This window comes from Ixodes scapularis, unplaced genomic scaffold (assembly GCF_016920785.2).
Source record: "Ixodes scapularis isolate PalLabHiFi unplaced genomic scaffold, ASM1692078v2 PGA_scaffold1__304_contigs__length_218370807, whole genome shotgun sequence".
Classification (NCBI taxonomy): Eukaryota; Metazoa; Arthropoda; class Arachnida; order Ixodida; family Ixodidae; genus Ixodes; species Ixodes scapularis.
The window spans coordinates 106,375,660-106,394,409 of record NW_024609846.1 but is presented as its reverse complement, the minus strand read 5'-3'; the positions used below and the strand labels follow the sequence as shown (position 1 = coordinate 106,394,409).

General features: G+C 48.2%; 1 protein-coding gene across 1 annotated transcript in view; it reads right to left on the bottom strand.

Annotated features, from left to right (window-relative positions):
• LOC121836126 overlaps positions 1-18,463 on the bottom strand; it is a 151,738-nt gene extending 133,275 nt beyond the window's left edge. Inside the window, exon 1 of the mRNA XM_042290884.1 lies at positions 18,156-18,463. The gene's annotated coding sequence lies outside the window, so the exon portion shown is untranslated. The remainder of the gene's footprint in view (positions 1-18,155) is intronic.
• Positions 18,464-18,750: the final 287 nt, after the last annotated feature.

The window sequence follows — 18,750 nt, the reverse complement described above, 5'->3', positions numbered from 1 at the left end:
AGAGGATTATGAGCATTAAAATCACCCACAGGCACAAAAGGAGAAGGAAGCTGATCACAAAGTAATTCAAGTTCCTCATACTTAAGCTGGTAGTTTGGAGGTATATATACTGAACAAATAGTAATCAATCGGTTAGTCAGTATACGGGTAGCAACGGCCTCTAGTTCAGTGTTGAAGGGTACTTCCAAACATGGTACAGAGCGTTGCAAAACGACAGCAGAACCTCCAGATGGATGGCTTGAATGCTGCCGATCTTTCCGAAACACTTGGAAATGCCTGAGGACATTTGTGTGACTCTCTTTTAGGTGAGTCTCTTGCAAACAGAGGGCAATGGGACTGTGTTCCTCTAGTATATCAGTAATATCATCATAGTTTGCAAGAAGACCTCGACAGTTCCATTGTAGAACAAGTGGAGGCATTATTTTGTAAAAGAGATGCAAGTATAAAAATACAATCAACTACTCTGGTCTTGGGATGACGTTCCCAGAGGAAACTACTTTGGAGGTATTACTGGTTTTTTCGTTTTTTTCTTTGTTTTAGAAATCTCCCATTCCATATCGTCCTGATCGGACGAAAGAGCGGAAGGCTCGGTGGCCTCGTCCCTCGCCTCCACCTCTTGAGACGAGGCTTGTTGTGTAGGTTTGGGCAAAGTCACGGTACGGGGCCGGACTCCCCGGCCACGACCGCCCTCACTCAAAGGGGCAGCAGTGGAGGTGCTGGGCTGAACGTTGCCCAACTCCATCCGTCCCCGCCCCTCAGCTGTTGAAAGAGCGGCGTGATGTCGCTCCTTGGACGAGGCCCTCTCCCGTGAGTTGGGGCGAGACTCGCTCCTTCTCCCTGGGGGGAACACCTTGGACTGGAGACAGCTAGGGGGGCTCCCTGCCTGTCCCGTGGTCGAGAGGCAGCTTGTGCGCTTCCTACAGAAACCAGGGGAAGCTGCTCCCGCTGCTGGGGGGTTGGGGACTGAAGAGCCACTGCCAGGACCTCAGGAGAGACCTGAGTGGCCTTCGATTCTGTTTGCGGTGCTGGTGTCCCCTTTGCACCGCCTGCGCAAACGTTCCTTTTACGAAAAAGGAATACTGTCCCTAGCGAAAATTCCCATAGAGAATTCCCATAGCCTATCGGTTTATTGACACCTATGGGTGTATCGGCCTATGGGTGTATCGGCCTATAGGTGTATGGGCCTATAGGTGTATAGGCCTATAGGTGTATGGGCCTATAGGCGTATGGGCCTATAGGCGTATGGGCCTATAGGCATATGGGCCTATTGGTGTATGGGCCTATTTGTGCATTGGCATATAGGCCGTCTGCATGAGCACACAGGGTATGGTGGTGCCTTTATACATTTTATTATGCAAAAAAGGGTCTTGGGGTACACTTGCTCCTGTTATGAAGGCATCTTGACGCTGAACACTGTAACAAACCGAGTCTTGAAGGTGCCAGAGCATAATGGCATACTTCTTGCTTGAAATCCTGAAATGAGCAGCAGAACAAACAGAGTTAATCGGCGGCGTGGCAAAGGTGGAGGATGATGTCACCACAGAAAGTGATTAAGGCTAAAGCCATTCGATAGATGACTTGAGCATTTTTAAATTTCAGACTGAAGAAAATAAAATTAAGAGGCTGGATTTCCTTTGTTTTCTGTCTTCATCATGAGCCCAACTGCCTTCAAAACTTAAAATAATGTAAAATTAATATCAGCTTTGTTTGTGGGATTCCTAACATTCATTCAGTTCATTCAGTTCATTTAGTTCGGTCAACAAATACATAGTAGGTATATAAACTCAGATTAATTCGGGAAAGTCAGGGGATCGAAGTTTGCCCTGTTTGCCTTAACAGTACCATCCAGTCCACTTGCATAACTTCAAAACTAGTCGCATGCTGTCACGCGTTTTATAAAGATGGCTATTTTCGAACCATTTTGACTGCAAAGGTATAGTGGCTCTGCATGAACCGAATACTGTGGAAAACTTCTCAAATGAAATTAAGTATGATCAATGTAATCAATTTATAGTGGAACCACTTCAGTCCACTGCTAGACCAGTAAGACATTTTCTAAAGAAACGCATTGAAGGTAGCATTAAGGAATTTAGTAAGTGTGCTCTGTTGACATAAGCTACACTTTCTCGGACCACACCCGGAATGAGTGACAACTTTTCTCTATGCGACGCGCAGTTCCAAACATAAGAACAGGTAAACAAGCACAACTAGTTAAAAAAAATAGCTTAACAAGCAAAAGTGAGCCGAGAAAATAGGGAGCTTTAGAATAACGGGCGCTAATTTATCTCGCGTTACGGACGGCAAAAGCGTTTCTCCGCCGGGGACCCAAAACGCAAGCATCTCACACTTAAAGCGCCACCAAGATGTTGCGATAGCTTTTATTTTGAAGTTAGAATGTTATATCTTTAAAATTAAACAAGCTTATCGTCTGGAATAACATTTTTATAGTTGTTTTATACTCAATGCCGCATGTTTCTGTCACTGTCAAGCTGCTCTGTTGTACTTCCGAGGCCACGACGATCCACAACCCCGGCATATTTACATTTCTGCCGCGATCGCAAGTACACGCGCTTTGATAGCTTTGAGCTCTGAATCCAACGGTATGTGACATTTTCTATACGCTATGACTATACCAACCGCGGTCGCCAAGTGCGACTTACGCAGTCCCAAGCGGGCGGCGGGCGTCGAAGACACGATCAACGGAATGTCGTGGGCGCCGCCATTTTCGGTATCCGTGCTATTTCCGAGAAATAACGGGCCCCAAAGCCCAAGCCCCAATGCTCGTTTTGGGTCTGCGCATTCGCACTAGCGACGACGTTATTTATTCGAGGTTGCGGACGTCGTTCTGAAACTCCCTAATGTTCAAACTTCCGCGCGTCTACAATGCAAACAAAGACCAAAAGCATGCTTACCAAGTGTGTTGAGGTGCTCGCTAGACTGTCGCGTCGTGGGTCTTCCAAGCTCTTCTTGACCATAATCAACATAAGAGGAGACTTCACAGATAGGTAAACTTGAATAAATGAGCACATTTCCATGTCTAAAAGCATTTTCGTCCCCTGACAGAAACACCCGACGCACGACAAGACAATGTCGGGGGAAAAAAAAAGTGTGGGGTCGCTAGCGATGGGGTGCTGTAACTAGTACGAGCTCGATAGGAATAGATAACTGGGCAAGTTGGTGAGAATTCATGTTGAGAGACAGCGCGACCGCTATCCTGTGTTCTCTTCGTCTTTTTGTCCTTGTCCCAGCCGTGCTGTTTTTCAAAAATATGAGCTCCTTACAAAATCGAAACCGAAACTGGCCGAATCGCGATGGAGGGTGCATAAAAATGTCTTTACAAACTTAGGAATAAAAGAGGGTGAATACAACTATTGTTATAAGCACATGAAATAAATGTGTAAATCATGACTAGTACCGACTTGCCATTTGTTTTGGGTGAAATGGAGTAGGAAGTAGATTTCTTTGTTTCAACCCATCAAGATATTTTCTTTATTTTTCGCGATTACTTTTATTTACACTTTCCTTGCAGTATTTTATTAGTAAATTATTTTGACGCACCAGGGTCCCAAGTTTTATTTAGAATATTGCCCTAAAATTTATTCAGAAAAGCAAGCATTTCATTGTGCTATTTCCCTCCATATTGTGCATGACTGTGTGCGAGTCTCTTATTCTAGCATTATTTCAAGCTACAAAACTATATGAATTTTTATAACCCATTGATTTACAATGATGGTGTGTTATGTAACCTGGGCTTAAACCATTTTTGCCATTCGAAAATATTGAGGAAAAAAAAGCGTAACATTGTCGCATAATTAACTTGACTGATGTACTAGTTTTATGCATGCTGTTCTAAAGTGGACACATTTTTTTTGCATTTGGAATAGATATTTGCATCACACAGCCCAGGTTACATAACACGTGCATCAAATGGGCTAGTGTATTTCTGACACGGACTATTCTGACAGATATATGTCTAATTTATTCCTATTGCTCAAAAATAGACATGCACAATTGGTACATTCCTATTGAATGATTCGAGGTTTCCACTAGTCAAGGGAGCATTCCTATTTGGCCAACAAAACTTTTGGTTTAACTGATGAAGATTCCTAACTGTCCGATAAAGTCCTTATGGGACCAGTCTAAGTTTCTATGGGACCAATAGGAATGCCTATTGGACCGATCGAAATTTCTATAGGCCCAATAGGCATTCCTATGGGACCGGTACACACTCCTATGGGACCGATACACACTCTTATGGGACCGATACACACTCCTATGGGATTGATACACACTCCTATGGGACCGATACACACTCTTATGGGACTGATACACACTCCTATGGGACCAATAAAACTTCCTATGGGACCGATACGCACTCCTATGGGACCGATACGCACTCCTATGGGACCGATACACATTTCCTATGGGACCAATTGAACTTCCTATGGGACCGATACAGATTTTTATGGGACCAATACCGATTTCTATGGGACCAATAAAAATTCCTATCGGACCGATAGAAATCTCTATTGGTCCGATACAAATCTCTATCGGAATTTTTGCTAGGGGTTGTTTTGCCTCTTGGTAGGTAATATTCTTTTGTGCTTTAAGGGTTAAGATTTCTTTTTCCCGCTTCCATTGTGGGCATGTTCTAGCATAAGCAGCATGGTTGCCTTGGCAGTTAACACAGTTGAGAGTATTCTCACAAATGTCAGCAACATGGTCGTTGCTGCCACACTTTGTGCAAGTTTCACGGCCCCGACAGTTTCGCGAGCCATGCCCGAAGCGCTGACACCGGAAACACCTTTGTGGGTTGGGGATAAAAGGCCGGACTTTGCAGTGTAGGTAACCAGCTTTAACGGTCGTAGGAAGCGTATGCAGTTCAAAAGTCAGGATCAAAAGCTTGGTTGGCTGCTCCTGCCCGTCTTTACGGATGGTGATCCGCTTGACGGCCACCACTGCCTGTTTCTGGAGTCCAGCCAGAATTTCATCCTCAGTGCAATCTATCAGATCAGGCTCAGAGATAACACCTCGAACACTATTCAGTGTCCGATGTGGGCTTACTTTTATCTGGTGTTCGCCTAGACATGTCTGTTTTAGAAGCGTCCTGCTTTGAACTTCTGTTTCAACCTCGACAAGAAGGTTACCAGAAAGCTTTTTCGCCTTGAAAGCTTTGCCAATAATGGCATCAAGACATTTTGAAACTAGAAAAGGCGAGAGCTTAGCCAGTGGCTTTTCTTCATCTAGAGCTTGAATGACAAAAAATCTTGGAAACTTTGGCGGTTCGGATGCTTTTTCGAAAGTAAGTACGGAGCAACCTCTTTTAGGGGCACGCGCCGTGTTCGGTTTGGAGGAGGGGGGAGCCATAAGAGGCGGAGTCTTCAGAACCTGTGGTGTGCCGCCCACCACGGAGCCCAACACGGGAATAGGTAACGCACCATAACAAACAGGGCTTTGCTGTAGACGTTACGCTACTAGCACTGCCCAGGTACTATACCCAAGTGTGGTTCTGGACAAGGAGTCTGTCGCCACCCAAACTTAGCCCTTGCCGCCAAAGGAGTTGAAGAAAGAAAGAAGAGAAATGAGAAGAGTGAAAAGAAGGCGAAGACAAGGGTGAAAGAGAGGAGGGGATAGTAGAAGTGGCGACTAGGCTGAATCATCCTGGCCGGGCCTTACCAGGACTCCCGTCTATGAGAAGCGGGGGCCGAAGTGGTGTATTGCCTCGCCCGGGGGGCCCCGAAGGGTCCAAACCTACCCCGGGCTCGGCTCAACCACCAGGATGCCCTTTTCCCCAGACACGGGAAAGCCACACACAGCCATACGTGGGCGGGCGAACCCGCATGGCTCGGGGTCCGTGGAGACGCCACTTTCCAAACACCTGCTTTCACAGGTGCCCCCTGCGGGTAATGTTGCTGGGTGCTTCCATTGTTGATAGCGTGTAAGTAGCAGCTGTTTTTTTGTAACAGTCCAGGCTCTGAACATTTAAAGGACATCATTGCTCAGAGAGATGTCTTTTAGCTTTTAAATCTGCCATCTTGCAAGTTTGAAACCACAATTGCTTGTTCATGATATTATGAGCGAGGCTTAAGTTGGGGCCACACATGGATCTGGCGCGTTTTCCCAAGAGGAGCACGACACCTTTCGATGAGAGTCTCTTCTCCGGTGTACTTTGTTTGTACATTGAAAACCTCATATCACTGAATAGCATTATTTTTCCCTTTTGCTTGAATGATACGTCACCAGTGCAGGATTTGCTTGCGATTTGGTTGCGTGCTTAGGTGTTCTGCAGAAGAAGCAGAAGGTTCAGGTGTCGGTGTAATGCATTAAAGCTCCTGGTTGTGTCAAGAGTCCCGTTTGAACAATCGTGTTTTGTTGTTACTTGACATGTTTCAGATACTTCTGCTCTTACCCTACTCTCCACTTCATTTCGAAGGGAGCTAAGTATTCTTGAAAACTCATTTTCAACTGTTGGAAATGCTAGTGTGGTACTGGCTGCAATAGCTTGGATGATGTTGGATCTCCTGTTCGTACAGGGCTTAGTGGAATGACTTCGGTCTGCATCGTTTCAGAAGTGGAATTAGCTCCTTTGTAGTAGCTCACGACTAGGTTTTTGGTAGAGCTTTGGGTAGCATGTCAGACATTATCATGGAGTATGTCTCTGATCTAACCCTAAGAGCCTTCATTCAGTTCATGGATGTTTACTTGGATTTGGTCATACATCGGGCATAGACCCTTGGTGTCGCTAGATGAAAAACCGTAAGGCGGAGCCCGCATTATCACCAGATCGTCTTGTTCAATGCGTCTTCTGTCACCGAAGTGCCCCGAGAAAATTTCGATTGCATCATTGTAGCTATGCATCAGTGGCTTGTAGTCTTGCAATCACAGCAGCTGCGGGTCCGGTTACAGGAGTCCGTAGATATTGAAACTTCTGTCATTAGGGGGCAGTCTTGTCATCGCGTGCACTGCACCAGAGAACTGTTCCCAAAAACTCTGCCATTCAGCAATCAAGCTTGACTTCATGGGGTGGTCTTCCTCTGTTCTAAACTGCTGAATGCATCGGCATCGGTGGTGCACTTCTAGAATATGTGCATTTTTATGGGCAAAAGAGTTTTCAAGTTTTGAGCGTCTACAGTCTCCGTAAAGGGCCGTTCACACTCTTGCGACCGAGTATGACCGAGAGAGACAAGACCGGTTTTTAAGCCTCTGGCGATCTCTTGGGACCAGCTCCGCTGCATCGCATACGGTCCTAAGAAGTCGTAAAAGGCTTAAAAACCGGTCAGGTCTCTTTCAGTCTTACTCGTTCGCAAGAGTGTGAACGGCGCTTGACCCAATAGCATTGAATACTTGAAGCAATTTCTTGTTAACTTTTTAGTGGTGAATTGGTATATTGTATTTAGATATATTTTGTAGATTTTGACTGATTGAAAAAAAAATGTCACGATTGTACTCTGTATTTCCTTTTTTTCTGTTTATTTTTAACTGAGCATCTGTATACAGATGTTATAGTTACTGTCCAATGCATGAAGTAACACATTTTTCTCTTATTCTACTTTGTTTTGGAACAGCACATTGTAAATATTATGAATCTCAGTGTACCAGAATCAAGACCCTGCTGTTGTTTCTGAGCATCAATATAAACAAGTCTTGATTTGTATATTCTTGGATGCTCTTAATGCTATTAAAACATCACACCGTCGCAACCTCCGACTTTTTAAAATAAATTTTCTAGGGAACACAGATTATATTACAAATTATTTTGTTATTCCGAGCCTTCATTTAAACCAAACATGACTGCATTTAAAGCAAATTATGAGTGTGATGGCTAAAAAATGTTCTACACTCCGATCAAGCGTTTCAGCACCTTGTCCTGTTGCGATTAACCAGAATTATTGTTCAAAAACATTCACCCGTTGGGAACGTCTTTTGAGAAATTTACATGCAGACAATGGAAGCCAATCCATCTAGGGGAGCCGACATGTATTGATTTTTTTCCTACGTAAGTAAGTGATGAAATTATTTTCAGTGAGTCAACTGCATCTTCCCCAGCTGACACGGGACAACTCAACTTTGATTTACATTTAGGGCAGGCAACAGAGAATTGGCACAGCTACAATGCCTTCTAGAGTACTGGAAATTAATTGCTTTCAGCAGCAATAACAGTTGTAGAGGAGGGCAGTGAAGGGAAAAAGTCGAGTGCACCATTTTCTCCTAGTCTTCGACACAAATTTCTGGAAATGATGAGGCAGCTGCGACTGCTTTGGTGCCAGCCTTCATTGCCTCGTACATTATATCAACCAATGGTGTTCCTATGTCTGGCATACCCTCATTCCCCAATCATAGTTCGCCGCTTGTATCACCGAGGTGTGACTGGGGAATAAGGGTATGCATAGGAAGGACATGGATGCTAATAAAGATAAGATTTATAAATTGACCGGTGAAAACAGTAGCAGGTTACAGAACTGAAATAGGATTACAGGTGCACAACAAAGCAACAACAAAAAGTACATTTAGGACCGAAATTCCAGCCTCCAGAAATCACAAGAGTTAGTTGCTGCGAATATGTTCCTTGAGCTCCATTTGCGCACCGGGCCAATGAAAATAAAGTGGAGGAGTCTGCTTGATCCAAGCAGGCAAGTCTCAATTTAATCATGACGCCAAGAGACACATCGCTGCCTGCACCGTACACAATTCAAGCGCGGACTCAAATCGCATCGATGTGCTTTTTCTTATTGTTTTGTTTCTTCTGCGCTAAAGTTTAATAGTGATCCCGTACACCAATAACCAAACTACACAACGTCGTATACTCATAGACACGAAGTGGATTACGCTCCACCGAACATTGCTCGTCGATGCATATATGTTGCATGGTTGGCACGATATTTGGCATTTAGAATCACGCGATGTAATCGCAAAGGTGGTCGGTCACGCTTACAACTGATAGAAATGGCAAGAACTTCATGAAAAACTTCACGAAAGCAACACTCTCCAAATCATTCAAATTTTAACACTGCAACGAATTTGCGCGCAGCACGCTCACATATCACGTGTGCACTGGTACACGGAGACCACACACAGACGCAGGCACGATAAAGTTTGTTTTTCCTGCGACGACGAAGCTCAGGAGCACCAATTTCGAGACCCGGTGCACCAATACACGAACTGCACTGCGTAATCCGTCAATGAACTGAAGATCGATCGGCAGTACACACTACTCGTCGATGTTTGTGAGGCCAATAAAATATGTAACACGGATGATTACACGACGGAATCACGGACGTAGTCAGTCGTGCTAGCCATTGATACAAATGCCGAGAACTCGATGAAAAGCTGGCGAACGGGGCACAAGACCACAGAGCTCCCAGATGAAGCACCGCATCGACCGCCATTTCATGAAAACTCATGCCTAATGTTGTTTTCCTTTCATGTCGAGCCAGCGCTGGTCGAGTGCATTCGAAGACGAAAGGCGAACACTTGGAACGTCCTTCTAGCGTACTTCTCTAAACCACTTTTTGTGTACTAAAAGGGAGCTAGGAAAGACTTCTAATAGGACGCTTCAGGATCGCTAGGTTGGACATTTCAGAAAAGGTACATGGAAGTGACGTAATGCAAAGGAGGAGCGTATCCTAGCAACACTCACGTGGCGGCTCTGCCCACTTTGACGCCGCTACGTCATCGCAAACTTGACGCCTGTCACCCGTTTGAGCGACGTCCGGAGCCAACCACCGACGAGCGGAAGTAGCTACGCATTCCCTGAGGCGTCCCTACGCGTGGGATACGAGGTAGGATTTACTATGACGCGGGGAGCAGTTCCTGCGTTTAGCGAAGGAACGACAACCAATCCTGTGCGTCGCTGGCCGTCGCATCTGTTCTAGTACAGGTAAAAGTATTGAAAAACAATCAAAACCTTTTGGGCGCTGTTAAAACAAACCGCTTTTTTGTATCCTTTTGCAATACATTTAACAAATAATTGGAGAGAAAATTGTTCCAATATTATGCGGGATGTGCGCCACGCGCCTTCTTCAAACCAAAATGTCGGACGGGTCGGAGGGCCACGAGGAGCCGGGGGTGCCGGGGGCAGCGGAGAGGTCGGCGGGACCAACGAGGAGCGCGCGAGTGACGGCTGCTCAGAAGGAGGAGCAACTCTCCTTCATGTGTGAGCACCCGTCGCTCGCGCAACGCCACTGACCTCTCCGCCGCCCTTACGCGGGACGACAAGCGGCGTCTCTGGGAGCAGCTCGCTCTGCGTCTGAACGCGCTGGGGCCTCCAACCAAGAGCTACAAGCAATGGAAGGATCATTGGTCCCGGCGCGTGATGAAGGCGTGGAAGCGAGCTGCACAGCTCAACGAGACCGCAAGGTAATCTTTGTAGTCTGCTGATAGTGCAATGAAATTTATTCAGTCGTTTTCGTTATCAACAGAAGGACCGGGGGCGGGAGCTCCACCGTGCGCCCACTAGCGCAGTCCCTGGCCAGGATCCTGACGCTAGTGGGCACAGATTCGGCACTCGGGGCCCCTGGGGTGCGGGTCCCCGGTGAACCGGGCGACCAGCAGGTACGTACTTCAACAATTACCATCATGTTAACAAAGAGTGCAGGGCAGCGGTCACCAATGCGCTGCACCGCGGAATATCAATGAGGGTGCATTTAAGAAACACGTTGACCTTTTGCAAATATTAGGAGCACTAGCGGAAGACATTGAATCTGTCCATGTAGTGCGAAATCTAATGTTTGACACCCAAACAGGGACATGCGTCATATTTGCCACCTCACCCCTGGCTGTTGCAATAAATCCCTATGGTGTCTTGCTTGTAATTTTTGGGAAGATGATGTGCTAGCACTAGACATATATCCCGGTACTCAATGGAAACGTCAAAAAAAGAAAGTGAGAGTGCCTCTGAGGTGGCATTCTCTAAATGTTCTCCTCCGAGTAGAATGCATGCTCGTCAAAATGTTTGGTCAACAAATGGGAAGCACAGACAAGGCTGCGTGTTCTCACGAGTTGTTATAAATTCCCCTTCCAGGAGAGGCCAAGCAGCAGCAGGCGCCAGATGGCAGCTGAGCCGGTGCCCTCCACCTCACGAGGTAAGCTCTCTTGCTAGGGCATCTGGGACCTATCATCAGTGGTGCAGGTATGAGCACCATCATCACCCATACTCGGTTTCTTGGCAGACACAACGACAAGCTGGGGGCCGTGGGTGCGGCCCACCGTGCCTCGCGCCCCCCCCCCCGGCAGTCGAGGCAGGAGCAGCACGACGTGGCTGCCATCCAGGCCGTGGAGCAACAGGCCCTGCTGCTGCAGCAGAACGTGGACCAGGCGGCTGAGGAGAGGGAGTTCCGAGGCCGGGTACAGGCTCAAACTTAACCTTACACGCACTTACAACTAACAAGGTTAGGACCAAGGTGCTGCCACGAGGCCACAGAAAGCAATGCATGTCCACAATGGTGCAGAATGACACAGTTGTGGCATGAGCAAGGTCTTGGCAGACTGTGGGTGTAGGGAAATATGCTGCCCAATGTTAATGAAACTCCTTTGCCATTTCAGCTCCTGGAGGTCCTGGAGCGGATCTCCGCAAACCTTGACAGGGCGGCCTCGGGACAAGAAAACACCCACAGCACCCTGGTCCAAGTGCTCCTCCTGCTGGCCAGCAGGGCGCTGGAGCAGCCCGCAGCCCCGGCCCCCCCCTGCAGCCCCGGCCCCCCCTGCAGCCCCGGCCCCCCCTGCAGCCCCGGCCCCCCCCCGCAGCCCCGGCCCCCCCCCGCAGCCCCGGCCCCTCCCGCAGCCCCGGCCCCTCCCGCAGCCCCGGCTCACCCCGCTGCTCCGGCCGCAGCCCTGGCCGCAGCCCTGGCCGAAGCCCTGGCCGCAGCCCTGGCCACATTTTCACAACCCCCGCCACCCCCTGAAAGTGAACATTAGATTTATTTATTTATTTATTTATTTCATTTAATCCAAATGGCCAAGCCGGCCATTTAATTTTGCAGCCCGAGATTGGCGCAATAGTCAGATTACAGCAATTGCCAAAAGCTCGGTTAGTCCTTTTTCCTTGGCTATGACCCGTGAGGGAAGTAGAAAATATTGGCTGGGCACCAACGGATTTATGCCCAAGCAAGCCATGTCTTGTGTTTGACGAACAGCGGCAGCTATACTCGGCAACAGGTTAACAGTGAAGTGGAAGCTCCTCCCACCTCTTTGCACTTTAGCAGAGCGAACAGTAGAGAGGAAGCAAGCTCCTCTCCAGCCTTTGCTCTGCTGAAGTAGGAAGAGGTGGGAGGAGCCTCCGTTTAATTCTTAACCCGTCGCTAACTGTAGGAAGTGTTCTTCCATTGTCGAAAATTTTTCATTGAAAACTTAAGAGGCCTGCAGTCTAGTCATGGGTTGCAATAGCAGCTACATTCATTTTGTCTTACCTAAGCATTGAACTTGGTCTTTATGCTTTTTATATGTAGCATTGTCATATGTCTGACAATATGCAATCTAGAGACAATGTGCTTCATAGTGTCCTTAAAACATCTGATATATTTCTTCAGAATGACCCACTGTTTATATGGTGCATCTCTAGTCAGAAATAAGTTTTGTATTTTTCGAGAACTTGCTATTGCAAAAGCTCAAATAAGAATGTTTGGAGCAACATCTGTGATAATTCTTTCAGAGTGGTCCAGTGTTTATATGGTGGTATGCTAGTCAGAGAATATATATATTGTTTTTCCTTTCGAGATTTAACTATTGTGCTCAAATAAGACCAGAGTGTTCAACAAGATATCTGTGATATATACTTCAGATTGCCCAATTGTTTACAAAGTTCCAGTCAATGTTCAGTTTTACTTCCATGATTGAAATATTACATTCCATGTTGTCACACTTTCAATCATGAAGTCACAGGGGGTGGTGGTGGTGGTATAACTTTATTTTTCAAAAGGTTACGAGACTGACGAGTCCCGGTCGGGGCCCTTAGTCCAGGGCTCCGTTGGTTTTTCTTTAAGAAATAAAGCAATTTTCAAAACAAACTACCTGTGCACTGTTAAGATAACACAATCACCTAACTTTGATGAAGTGCCATAAAAGAGATAATGAAATGGAGCAGAAGGCAGGACGCTTTGAAGCATTTGTAATATGAAACAATGTCCACGACAACAATATCCCTGGTTCAATCAGCAACTAAGAAAGCAACCTCTGCTAAAGCAAGCATTTCTTTCTAGAGGTAATCTAAATTAATTCTCAGTTCTTTGCAGGGGCAATCAGATGACCTGTTGGTTTGGCAACTAAACCTGCAAACCTTTTCTGTCACTGTCGACTGCGTCTCGTGCCTTCTGCTCATAAAAAGTAAAAAAAAAGGCTGTATCGATATCACCGCGATGCACTCGACACGTATCCGGAGGCAGCACGCTGGCTGTGCGACGAACTTCACAAGGTGAAGGAGCTGAAGAGAGTATGTAGCTTGTGGACGGCTATGACTGTGGAGCAGGAAGCGAAGTGTGCACTTTACGGCTTCCACGGGGAGGGCTTCACTGAGGGCAAGGATGTGACGGGGTCCTTGGTGGTCAGGACCTCAGTCGTGGTGGCGAGAGGTTCCCTGTCACTGGCGGCGTCCATGCTGGGCACCACCGCGGCGAGGGCGCTGAGGGGCTTCCCGACGGTGTCCCTGGGGGTCGGGACTACCGTCGTGGCGGCGGACTCCTTGCGTGTGGCGCTCCGCACGGGCACGTCTGCGGCGGGTTCCGAACCGGGCGACCAGGCGCTGCCTCAGAGCCTTCCCCCTGTCCGAGAGGCCGACCGGAAGGCCGACCGGAGGGCCGGCAGGAGCCAGCCTCTCGGGAGCCGACGCTGACCTCTCCGAGCTCGGCTCAGAACCGTCCGAGCTCGGCTCAGACTCCAACTCTGACTCTTCAGGGTCGGAGTCTGACTCCGGTTCTGGCTCGCTCGATGCAAGGCAGATGTTGTGGAGCACTGCACATGCCGAAATAATGGCGGTGGCTGTTGAAGGGTGGTAATACAGAGCCCGGTGCCTTTGCAGACACCGGAATCTGTTTTTCAACAGCCCGATGCAGCGCTCCACAACAGACCTGATCGAGGAATGCGCCTTATTAAACCGGCCGCAAGCGGTGGAGGTCGCGTGGTTCCCGGGGACAGGGGTGATGAGCCAAGGCTCCAAGGGGTAGCCGCTGTCACCTGCACATGTAGAGGATGGAACATATTGCATTCTTTACTTTTTAAAATAAAAGGCAAGAAAACAGCTGTGTGCAACTATGTCAATTATAATGTAACCTAAGTGCGACTTAAAAGGGTGTTAATATTTCTGCACTACAGTATCAGTTTACATTATGATTAATTAGCACCAGCTTGCCTGCAAACTCCCTGTTATTACATGTAACTATGTGTTTTCCTGGTGGGTTGTATGGGATGTGTGCACGATTCCTTAGGGGTGCTGTGTTGTATGCAAGTGCATTATTAGGCCCTTGCATCCAACAGATAAAAGCTCTGTTGCTTTTGGGAGTGTGGCCGTGACCTTAGGCACGGGCAGAGCAGAACACGCTGGCCTAGTCTTTGGCAAGCAAGGGGATAAGGCGCCAGTTCGACAAACCTCTTTCCTAATCCTCGGTGGAGTTGGAGATGGGGAAAAGAGAGGGGGTGGTTAGATTGGAAAGGAGTCGGGTCCTGTTGGGACACGGAGGGTCTAATAGGAGGAGCTATATAGGCAGACCGAAGAAGAAGGGTCGGGGAAAAGAATCCAGTGTGTGGGACAGAGACGACCCGAGGACAGATTTGGCGAGCCCCAAGTGGCCAAGGAGGAATTGATCCCATTCCGTACAAACTGACTCAAAGCGACCAGGCGAGCCCCCAGGGATCGGCGAAAGAGCTCCAACTTCATGCAAAAACCAACCAGCAAGAGGGTACAGGCAGACAGTAACAGTGAGTGGGCCGAACTGGACAGCGACTCGCACTGCGGTTGCATGCCTTGCGCGGTCTATCACTGTCGTGAGATTGGTGTAGTGTGGCTTTCGTAGCCAGCAGAGTGTGAGAGTTATGTGGACATAAACAGAGGTTAATGGCCAAACTTGGGGTGTTGTCTCACTTCAAGGAGTTGCAGCAACTGTGTCTGTGTGCCTCACAACAAGCACAGTACGTGTGGTACTGTGGCTTTCAAGCAGTGGGAGCCACCGTGTGCGTAAGGAATGAATTTAGTATGCTCACCAAGCAGGAACCGGCCGTCGTGTGGCAGCTGCCCTTGCTCGAGTTGGTTTCGGAGCCAGGAGAATTGCCACACGAAGGAGTCGTGCACCGACCCGGGATACCGTGGGTCGATGCACATTATCCGGCAGTCGGCGTCACACACCTGAAAGTGAGAGAGATATTGACATGTAATTACCTGAATCCACAAGTCGTAGATTGTACTTATGGTTCACAAAGCAGTCGCAATTTCAGAACCTTTTAAGTTATTTTGTCTGACACATGCATGTCAACACACCTTCCTGGATGCAAGGTACCTTGAAACAAAAATAATGTTTTTTTTTGTTTTGTTTTTTACGGAAGCTTTAACAGACAAGTATTATTTTTGGGAGAAGAGTCTCACGGCTCACATGCTACGTAGAGCACACGCTCGCGCAGTCGTGAGACCCCACAGCCAGCAGTCATAAAACGGCATACTTAAACCGTATCGGGAATACGTTTTTTTTTTCTACAGATTTGGGGCGCGTTTTGACAACGTAACATGAGTGTACTTACCACCATCACGTTGAGGGCGTAGAAGTACTTGCGGCACCAGTACGCCGCCTTCGTGACGTTCTTGGACGGGCCGACGATGGAGACCATGGTCCCGTCCACGCAACCGATGACGCCGGGTATCCTGCCGAGCAGCCTGAAGCCCTTCTCCGCGTCGAACCTCTCGCTCGGCGTCTCGCGGAAGTGGATCAAGCCACGCTGGACCCCGAGACGACGCACGATAGCGACGGACACGGCGCGGACCGCAACGCTGACTGTCTTTTGGTCCCGCGCTACGTGTTCGTCGCTCGCCACCATGCCTTGGAAGCTCCCCGTGCCGTAGAAGCGCAGTGCACACAACACTTGAAGCTCCACAGTCATGACCGTCCACGAGGTACGCACTCTCCTCACCTCCGGTTCCTCGCGAAGTTCGTCGCACAACCACCGCACCACGATCTTGGGCAGGCGGTATTGCTTCCGAAAGATCTCCTCCGGGAGCTCGAATGCATCGCGGTGTTCCCGATACAGCCTTTCGGGCGAAAAAAAAAAGCTCTATTACAGAAAAAGTCGAATTAACGAGACGGCGACGCCTCGCCGCCGAAAACATGGTGCCAATGACACCTAGTTCCGAGCAAGTACCTTTTGAAACGTACTCGGTACAAAACGAAACGTCATTTTGTTGTCACGTCCGGTAGCCGACTCCGCCCAGTTTTGCCGACTCCGCCCACAGTTTTCTAGGGAAATTACGTCACTTTTGTTTCCAACCAATCAGACGTGATGACGTCACTTCCGTGTACTAAAAAAAGGTACATGTACAATGTCGAACCTAGCTATCCAGGTGTACTTAAATCTACTTTATACTTGGTTAGTACACTAAAAGTATTCTACTATCGCACCTACTTCAAGCATACTCGGAAAGGATACTTGTAGTAAGCGGATACTTCAAAACAGCATCCTTCTAGGATGCTTTTATTAACCTCTTCTCAAATTAGTATTTTAAAAGTGCAAAAAAATTGGGTTGTGTGTATGTTTATACAGCCTAGAACTTGGTCTGCCTCACAGGGGCGACGAGTCTCCCAGCTGTAGATGAGAAATTTGGTCAGTGCGATACAACCGCTAGCCTGGGGTCTTTAACGTGCATCACGCAGTAGTGATACACGACCGCACGCCGGTACGATGCTCATCCAGATCGAAACGGGCAGGGGTGGGGCTCGAACCCAGGATCCCAGGGTTCCGCAGCGCGAGCTTTCGCTCCACGTGCTCCGAGCTGGTGTGCGCTAGACCACTCGGCCACCGATCCCCCCTTTAAAAGTGCAAAAAGTATACTCGAAGGATACTGGTTTTCGCTAAGGGTACGTTCTTCTTTCATTCTGAAGAAATCCCTTCAGGAAATTTGTTCACGATATAAAAAACAATGTCAGAGCTGGGGGAGCACAAGCCACACGATTTCTGTAAAAGCTGCGACACAATTTGATTAAATGTATACCCTTATAGTTCATACATAACTTTAGCGAAATATGCCTGCTCAGGCTCATTCAATACCGGTGGGAGCACCTAAATTGAAAAGTCGCGCTGCAGAACCGCAGGCATACCTAGAGGCCCCTACGCACTGTTGCGTTTGAGATCCTTCGAGTGTGTTTGACTGCGTTGCGGCTGCAACAAACCAGGACATCCCGGCTTCTTATGTTACATGACAAGTTATCCCTTGAATAGACCGATCTCACCAGCCAGTTTGACTATGCCTTCACTGTCGCAATGCATCGAGGGAACTATAGGGAGTATTCACTAGACGCCATATTTGTGGGTGCTGTTTAAAGCGCATGCTCAGAACGAGCTCACATGAATAGGCTGCTAAGAAAGGCACTCTTGACGGTGCGGAATGCACGTTGCAAAAGAACTGTGGAAGCTCGTCATCTGCACGCGCTCCGCATTTGCGCACACAGCTATGGCCGCCAGTGAATACTCCCTATAGTCTTTCTGCAGGTGTGACAAGCTCCTTGGAGCTCTGCGCGTGCACGAGCCGCCTCGTGCACTGTAGCCTGCCTCCTGTAAACTAAAGTTATGGCGGCGTCACGCGCGCGCTGACCACTTGGTGAGATCGGTGTATTGGATTCCACGCCTCATACAATGCACAGATGTGCCGGTTACTCGCTTTCGTTTCTCGACGCAACGCAGTCAAACGCAAATGTCTGTAGGGGCCTTTAGCCACAGCCAATAGATACGCGCGCACGCTCTCGTCATGGTTGTGTAATCTTTACGGCGTGGTGCACGACAAAAGAGATTACTGCACTGGTCAAATTGCTCCCCCCTCCCCCCCCCGAAGCCGGCAGATCGACATCCCGCAGTCTAAACATGCAAACAACAAATATGACTACATTCAAGCGTCCTGTATGGTTGTGATAGTGTTTCAATCATCAGCAGCCGCAGAGCGCATTTATGCACTGAACAAAGACGTCACTCACCCACTATGTATGGTGCAAATTGTGGGAACCGTGCGAACATCTCTTCAGCAATCTTCTCCCATATTGATGCCTTGAGGTTGGTTTTTGAATACAGTTCGCTGATCATGTCCCACTGCGCAGGGAACTTCTCAACGAGAGAAATTAAAAAAAAAAAACGAGGCGTCGTCATTCAACTTTGCCATTCTACCACTGCACTGCTAAAGCAGTAATGGAGGAGGCGATTCCGAAAAGCGCGTGAAGAACTCTGTGGCCCCCATGGCCAGACGAGGCAAAAGGGTATCGCTAGAAGCAGCTGAATGCAAACGACTACGCCGCCACCTGCGGAGCTCTTGTGCTGAAAGAACAAAGCCTCCGTGCCTCCGCCACGGACTTAAGCCACGAAGGAGGACGGCGCCACGAAGTGTCAAAAAAGGATGAGGTATATCTCACGTGATGCGTGATCCGTGGCGGAAAGTGACGGATTTCTCCTTCGTGTGGATACCCCACCTCCATTACGGAGGAGGACGGCGCCACGAGGAGTCAAAAAGGGACGACGTATATCTCACGCGATGTGCGATCCGCGGAGGAAAGTGGTGGATTTCATCTTCATGTGAAT